The sequence below is a fragment of the Zea mays genome, chromosome 10 (assembly GCF_902167145.1).
Source record: "Zea mays cultivar B73 chromosome 10, Zm-B73-REFERENCE-NAM-5.0, whole genome shotgun sequence".
NCBI lineage: Eukaryota > Viridiplantae > Streptophyta > Magnoliopsida > Poales > Poaceae > Zea > Zea mays.
This window is the reverse complement of record NC_050105.1, coordinates 122,096,147-122,101,918: the sequence shown is the minus strand read 5'-3', so window position 1 is coordinate 122,101,918 and position 5,772 is coordinate 122,096,147. Positions and strand designations below refer to the sequence as shown.

Genomic DNA, 5,772 nt, shown 5'->3' with positions numbered 1-5,772 from the left:
TAATAAGGATGCTGTAGAAGCACCCGAAAATTAGTTAGGTCTGAGAAGACGACTAGAATGAGCATGCATCATGATTGTCGCATCATTGTCTCTTGTGCACCAACATGCTTCTCTCACCTTTATTCCAACAATAAGAAATTGTGAATAATGTGATGTACTGCTATGTTAGGAACTATAAGAAATGCTTTACCTTGTGTCGGATTGGTAAGTCTTGTTAGGTCATGCTATGTGTTTCTCTTGTCTTGCTAGCTAGGTGATATTGTAATTGTTCAACCCTCTTTGCCAAATTTTTTTTTGTTGCCTGTTTTGCCCAAAAAAAATCCTGCTTGTGTTGGTATCTTCTAACCCTTGTGTGTTTTACCCATAAAGTTACACCTGCACAGCTTAGAGACCCCCACAGCTTGACCACTAGACCGACCCAAGTCTCCTTGTGCACTTGTTGTGTCAAAAAAAAATGTCGTTTGGTGTCTAGTTGCGCAAACCCTATCAAGACCATGTTTTTTTCCATAAATCCTTGCTCCTAAAACTTCATAGCATTTCTGTTAATCATCCTAGTTGATCCTATTTGCCTTTATCTCCTTTCGCCTAGATCTGGTAATCCTTCTTCTTGTGAATCATGTTTGCTTTATCGTCCGAATCTCGGGATCCCCAATTGATTCTGCCCCGTTATCTGGTTATCTGCTATAACCCGTTCTCAAGTATCAGATGTTGATCTGCCTAAATCTCTCATTTCTGGTCATTCTCATACCCCCTTTCTCCGAGGATCATGACGCTTGTTTTAGCAATTGTATCTAAACAGTGTATCCATTCGGTTCAATGGATTTTGCTTTTGTCTTTAATTCTCTCATGTCTCTAAAAGCTTATCAATCTCGATATCATGGTTGGTTCCTCCTCATATTAAATATCATATCAATCTTTGGCTGATAATCCCCGTGATGATCATAAAATAGTTCTCTGAGTTGAAAATTCTCATGTGATGCTCTTTTGCCAACAGTCTTTGCTTCAACTCCGGTCACATTCTTATTTTCTGAGCCATACTCTCATGGGCTCCATCTACCTGTGCTATGTGGATTTCTCATTGGTTGTGTTTGGTAATGGTATCATGACTAACGACCGATGGTGCCGCGACGAAACCGAGAGCCTACTATGGTGCACACATGGTTGAGCTGCTCGGCACGCGCTGGTATTGCGGTTAATAGTTATGATCCGTTATAAAACTACACCGATGTGCTATCTTTTGTGGACACTCTCAGAATGATCGCTGCATTTTGTCTCGATATGTCGCGATATTCTAACCAAATCTGTCTTCAGTATCTTGTCAGATACCCTCTCATGAATGTGCATCTATCTTCAGTCTGGGAGTTACATGCTTCTCCACCCTTAAATATCCTCATTCGAATCTCGGGACGAGATTCTTTTTAAGGGGGGAAGGCTGTGACACCCCTGGTGTCAATTTCGCGTCATGTCGGGAGATTAATCCTAATCTCGGATGCTCAGTAAAAATTTCTATTTCTCGATCGTGCCTTTCTCTGTTTATCAGGCTTTCTCTTGGAAGTTCACCGAATTCAGAGTTAATCGATCGCGAGAAACAACCAATTTTGGAGCGTGTTAAAACTTTTAATTCTCGGAACTAATGCAGACTCGAAGATCATTCTCGAATTATAAATCTCATCCGAAGCTTTTTAAATCAAACTCTCGACGACCGTTATCTGATCTGAGCCCGAATCTAATTCCTGAACTTCAATCTATGTCCGACTATTTTAATCCGAGTCCGCACTCTCAGGCGGAATACTCGATATGTCGTCCTCTAATTAATTCTTACTCGACTCGGCCAAATATCTCATGTCCGAACCGAACTCGAAACCCTGTATCGACAGCGATTTTAAAATATCACGATTCGCCTTCTCTGACTAAAAATCGGAAAGCTGGTCGTATTCCGAGACAATTTATTTTCGAATAATGCGTAGGGATTTGTTGCCGAGCGAAGTCAAATAAAACTCTCAGTCGAGTTAGTCGCCCGATCTTCCGAAATCTTTTTCGCTCTGTTTTTCCGTAGCGACGAATTCTGCGGGAGCATTTTTATTCCAGAAAATAAATTAGCGCAGCCCGGTTTAGTGTTTGGGCCAGCCCAACCCAGCCCATTTGGCCCAATAAGAAACCCTAACCCTACCACATGCCTATAAATAGGAGCCCTCTCTCCTTGCACTTGGCTACTTTGCATTTCCACCCCTACACTTCCCACAGCCGCCAGCCACTTTTTCTTCCCCACGAAGCAAGCAGGGAGCCTTCTTCTCCCATGGAGCTCGGCACCTCCAGCAGCAAGGGTGGAATCCCATGGCGTCCGGGTTCCCTGCAGCCTCCCTCCTCTCCATTCACAGGCGCATGGAGCAGGAGCGACTCCATCTCCCTGGCTCCTCGGACACCGAAGCTCCAGGGCCGCGCCTTCTCCATGGCCGCCCAACATCCTTGATGGTCGAGCTCCCTTGCTTCATCTTCTGTTTCCTGCTCGGCCCTCCCTGTGTAGCGCCCCAATGCTCCATAGCGCTCGGCCTCCATCAGGCTGTGAGCTCCCCCACCTCTGTTCGGCCTCTGCCATCTCTGCCATGGCTGCGTTGGTGACCTGTTCTTCCATCGTTGGCAGAGATCTCGATCAGTCCTGCAGGTGAGCTCGCCCCATGGCGCTCGTGCTCTCCCTCCCCTGCTGCTGCTCGCCCTTCCTCCCTCTCTCTGCTGTACAGGGCGCCAGGCAGCAGCTCTACTTTCACTGACCGCGCCCTGCTCCTCCATGGCCGCCGACGCCCTGCAGCTTCCCTTGCCGGTGCCAAACAGCAGCACATCTCCCTCCTCTTTCTCTGTTCTTGGCATGGCCGAACCCCCTCTCCCAGCCGGCGTCGCCCTTCTTCCCCAAGAGCAGAGAGCAGCCGCTCCCATATCCCTACAACGCCCTGTCCGTCTTTCCACCCAGCCGGCTCCTCTTCTTCCCTATGGTCGAGCAGCGCCTACCCTCCCTGATTTATTTTCTTGCGCAAGATATTGCCTTGGGACTCGATGCCGCCTCCCCAAGTGCAGCCATGTCCGAGCTTCATTTTTTCCCCTGCTCTGGCCAAGCCCCTCCCGTGCATGGTGGTTGGCTTCGCTGCTGCTCGCTCGCTCCCTTGTTGTGCAGCGCCAAGTAGCAGCAGCACGCCGCGCGCGCCACCTGTTTGACGCAATGCCGAGTCAGGTCGCGGTGCGTCGTCAGCCACCCGTGGGCTCTGCCACGCCAACCGACAGCCACAACAACCCCTTCGTGGCGGGTGCCCCACCTTGCCACGCCACGGTGCCCGTCGTGCTCCTTCGACTTTGCTTCGATCTCCCGCGATTGACGGTGCGTTCGTCTTCGCGCCACATGTGCAGCAACCACGACTGAGGTTTGATATGGTGAGCCGATGTGTTATTTTGTTGTTAGATCGGATATATATGTGGCTACGATAGTTCTTTTGTACGTCGTAGGGATCGGTCGCGGGTGTATTAATTGTTTGCTAAAGCACTTCGTCGTAAAGTAGTGTGTTAGTTGTGGTAAATTAAATAAAGCGTGAAACATGATTAGTAATTTCCATAGTCGGCTAATGAGTTAGTCTTTGCTAAATATATTTTATGTATTCATCGTGGTGTAGGATAGAGTGGGTCGAAGATATAAATTATGAGACATGTGATTTGTGTTTAAGGACGAGATGTGCGAATAATCGGTTAGTGCTTCACTTGTCTCGTCAATAAACATTGTCATAAATAATTGTGCAAAAATTGGTCCTGAGAATGCAATGGGGACACGTATGCGTGAGTGTGTCGAAGTGGGTTACATCAAGTGTTGCGTTAGGTGGCATGGTTGCGTAGAAAAATTTGAGGGTCGCCGAGTTGTGTTTGTCTGAGGTGTCGACAAGAATTAAAAATGTCTGTCAAGTTTATACGAATGGCGAGTCTGTGGATGATTGTGTGTGCTGAGATGCATTGTAGTAGTGATGGCGTTAAAATTAACGGAAATGTCTCGAGTGCACGCCGCCCCATGGCTGTATGCGAGACAAGGTAACATAAGGTGTGCTCGACACGAATGTTCGGTCGATATAAGTAGGAAATTGTGTTTGCTTAATTAGAGAGGTGGTGACATGCCGAAGTAGTTATCGCTTTCTCAATATTTATAAGTCGAATCGAGTCGATGCGTATTTTGTGTTCGTTAAATTATGCTTCGCATATAATGTGTGATTGTACTCACGGATTCGAGTAGACACTTCAAGCAAGTCAAGTAGGTTTGTGGTATGAGTTGTGTAATGGAGTTAATTGTTTTAGGATAATTATTGAAATGCTCTGTTCGTATAATAAACATGTATGTGTCCATGATTGGGAAGTAAATGCATGGTGATTGTGAGTTGGAGACTAGTAGTTTACGATTTGTATGATTTGGTCGGTGTGCAAAAATACTTGTGAATATGAATGTTTATAAAAATGTTGTAGTGTATGTGGTGTCTCGGATTTTGATAATAATAGACAAGCTGACGTGTATGATATTTAGCGGGCTGTGTCGTTGCTCTAGCTAGCCGACTCTTAGATGACTTTAGTTAAGCTTGTAGTCCCGGTAAATTGCTTGTTGTATTCTAAATGCGTATGGTTACGGTCGCGGATGAAAAGTATTAGTGCTCATAGGATGTCTAATTTAAAACGCAAATGGTTGGGTGATTGTCGGGGAGAATGCGTCGTTGATTGGTTGTAGTAGTTTTAGTGCACTAAATGACTTGAATGAAAATTGGTAAGTTGACTTGTTGGTTCTCATTTAATTAATTTAACTCTAACAAATGGTAAAGCGTTAGAGCAAGTCAAGTCTCTAAAATGCGGAAATTCTTGAATTGTATAGAAGCTGAATTTTAGTAATTGCTGTTTTGGGCTGCACGCACTGTTTTAGTTGTGTTGTATGTTTGATGAACTAAATTGTGTTTTCTGTAGATATGTGCTATAGAAAAGTGGTAGATAACTTTATTATCTTACTTGTGTTAAAATTTGACAGCCATAGGACTGACAGTTTAGGAGTTATGCTTTTTACAAATTCAGTAACTGAATCTGTCCAATTTCTGTACAGATTTCAGAGACTGTACTGTTTGCTTAAGTTAATGTTTGAATCAGTCCTTGTAGATTATAAGGAAGTTGTAGATGCTTTTCTGATCTTGCTTGTGTTAAAATTTCATAAACACAGGCCTGATAGTTTAAGAGTTATGAATTTTACAACTTGGTTGCTGTGTTCTGTCCACTGACAGAACAGATTTCGAAAACTGAATTGTTTGATTCAGTTCAACATAGAATCAATTCTTGGTGATTATAAAAGTCATGTAGTGCTTTTGCCAAGCTTTCCAAAAAGTCTTGGATCACTCTTTTTAGTGATCTGAAGATTAAGTTATGGACGTTTAAAGTCTGAAGACTGAATCTGTCCAATTCTGGACAGCAAAGCCTTCTAGTGTCTTTTGTCCTTAGTAAAACATTGAATCACCTTGAGGTGTTTATAAATGATATGTAGAAAATTTTATTACCTTTCCAGAAAGTCCAAGATCACTTTGTTTAGATGTCTGAATCTTCAGTTATGAATTTTTGAAGTTGCAAGTCTGAATCTGTCCAAATCTGGACAGTGCTGCTGTAATTGCACTTTTTGACCTTGCTAAGTGTTGAATCATGTTGTGATGAAAATACCAAAGTTGTAGAGCACTTTTTAATCTTTCCAGAAAGTCCTAGTTTGATATTTTTGGACTAACC

The 5,772-nt window shown here is 44.0% G+C and overlaps 1 pseudogene; it reads left to right on the top strand.

Annotated features, from left to right (window-relative positions):
* The first annotated feature begins 2,774 nt into the window (after window positions 1-2,774).
* Window positions 2,775-4,920, top strand: LOC109942908 (uncharacterized; annotated as a pseudogene).
* Window positions 4,921-5,772: the final 852 nt, after the last annotated feature.